We start from the raw sequence: 2,817 nt of genomic DNA, 5'->3' as shown, positions 1-2,817 counted from the left end.
CTAGTGCGACCAATTGCCGAGAAGGTAACCTGGTTCCACTGATATGCTACCAAACATACAGACACACTCGAAAAAAAATAAACACAACACTTTTAAAATTTGCTGTCACTTAGCCACCGCCTGAATTTGCTAGGGAGTTTGGGTTAACTTTCAAATCTAAGACAAATAGCTGTAGCCGGTAGCCAAATATTTACTTTTGTGAAAGGGGTTAGACAAAATTGTTAGTCGACTAACTGGTTTAACCGTCTAAGCTTAGCCTTTAGACCTTTTGAGAAACGGGCCCCTCTGCTTCAGCCATCTAAGCCAGCGAGGACCACTTAACTAGTGTAGTGTCTGGTTCCCTAAATTTCGATGTCTATAAATCCCAGCGAATCTCGCAGGAGATAATTTACTTATCATTCACATATGTTGACAACTCACGCACGTGTCACGTATGAAGCACGCGTGTTTTACGAGAAAATTTCACCACGTACGATTCACACAAATTGCAAATGTTCCTGAGTTGGTAAAGAATGACAGTTTGGCCGCATAGATTTAATAGCTTGCGGCCTTGTTTTCATTTTGTAAATATGCATATTTCCCACAAAACCGACGGTTTTGAGTCGACTGTTCCCCATTTTTCATATTACATTTATATAATTCTTAATTTCTTTGTTGCCTAGAAACTCAAAATAAACATTGGCACCATTCAATTTAAATCAAAATAAACATGAGAAAAGCCTAAGTTGATTACGCTTTGCCGCTACAAAACGAAATCCGATTCCGCAAAACCCTTTCTGACTTGAAATTTAAGAACTCTGTACGATGCTTAGTTATTGGTACTGGATGTTGAATTTTGGACACATTTGTCTTCAGATAACAGAAGGGGGGGGCCATGGCTAGGAGGAAGGGTGGGGCAAACGATAGCATTTCTAGTTCTGACTGAAATTAGAAACGGCTTCGTGGAATCGGCGCTTGGTAACTCTTAAATCATAATGTTTTATATTACATTTGTATAACGGAAGTTTAATCCTCTTTCTAACCATAATAAAAATAAACATTTTAATCAAAATATATGGATTATTATAGGTAGAAAAACGAAAACCGACATGATATGACTGTTTACATTTGCCACGGGGAACCCTCGCATATCACAATCATAGTATACAATCGTCTCTTAGACTGATTTCCGATGAGGTTCTGAATGCCTTTACTCTAGACCCTTAGATACCCCACTTAAGCCTTACCCGTGGTATTTCTGTATAACTGATAGCTTTTAGCGCTACGTTTATGGATCACAGCATTAGTGGAAATCCATAAACAATACATCATAAATAGATCAGCAATATTTATATATATGGTGCTATATCTGTATGTACAGTATGCTATTGATATGCTTTATGACAAAAAAAATAGAAACCCAAATGAAAAAATAAGAGCGTTATATTAGGCTATCGTCTGTTTTTTTTCTCCACCAGTCGCCTATATTCAGTTATCTGTAAAATCAGCTATACTCCCTACCAAAACTGCCTTTAGTCAATAACACGTAACAACAAGAGCGCTACACATAGATATGTTGGAAGTTCATAATTTTGCATAGAAAATGAAGTGAAAACACTTTTTCTAAGTCATAATGTTAAGCCGCATAAGCTGATTTTCGATGGCAAGAAATTATTGCTTGGGGTGGTGTCATAATTATTGAAAAAAAAAAACAAACAAACAGTGGCATGTTAGAGCTCAATATATTTGAAGGTGGGAGACACCAGTTACCTAAACAGTTATCGACATCACTGTATACTGCAATTTTTGAAATAATTTCGTTTGTTTTAGTAAAATATAAAAAAACTTTATTTTATCCCTCGTAGTATATGATCTCAAAGCAGTATGGCTTTAGACTTGGGTGTTAGGAAATTTCTGGTATGAAAACAATGCAATCTGTACGTGGAAACACAAGTGTAGGTTATGTTACAGCGTGGGATTTGTTCTGACTGTATGTTGGTGCAGTCATTGCGAAACAAATCACTCTTCACCCTCACTGTCCAGCATTCCACTTGTTTTTGAATAATTATGACGTCACCCCAAGCAATGGGTTCTTGGTGTCGAAGCCAGGCTTATGGAGTTTAACATCATGAATGAGAAAAAGGGTTCTAACTGCATTTTCTTTGTAATAATTTGAACATCCAGCATATTAATGTGTACAGCGTGTCGTGGTTTCACGTGTCCCTAAAGAAAGGCAATTTTGGTAGTGAGTGTGACTAATTTTACAGATAGCTGAATATAGGTGACTGGTTAGAACCAGCCGACTGTAGTGAGGAGAGTTTGATAATACTGCACTTTTCAGTTTTAAAGTCGCTGGGACAACGCTTCGTGGTATGTAGTCCAATCCTACTTTAGCGATGGCCTTCTATGGGCAAACTGGTCACCCAAGGATTCCACAAGAGTACTGGTCAATCCGGCTTGGATCAGAGCCGCTATTGCACCGGAAATATTTAATACCATAAATACACTGCACTGTTTACTTTAATCACAGAATTTGCTAAAAGCGACCACTGAAACCATATTGTCGTGAAAACATATAGATATATATGGTAAAATGGACTGATTTATTAATGTTATATTATATGCAACCTGCAGATGGTCGTAGGTTTCCCCAGGGCCCTACCCGGTTTCCTCCCACCATAATGGTGGTCGCCGTCGTATAAGCAAAATACTCTTGAGTACGACGTAAAAACCACTCAAATAAATAAATAAATATATTATATACTAAAACTTGAAAACAATTTCAAATATGGCGACGACAGAAACAGTATTCGGGGTAAAGACGACCACAGTTTAGGT

The sequence above is a fragment of the Liolophura sinensis genome, chromosome 4 (genome assembly GCF_032854445.1).
Source record: "Liolophura sinensis isolate JHLJ2023 chromosome 4, CUHK_Ljap_v2, whole genome shotgun sequence".
Classification (NCBI taxonomy): Eukaryota; Metazoa; Mollusca; class Polyplacophora; order Chitonida; family Chitonidae; genus Liolophura; species Liolophura sinensis.
The sequence above is the reverse complement of the archived record's forward strand: the minus strand, read 5'-3'. Positions refer to the sequence as shown.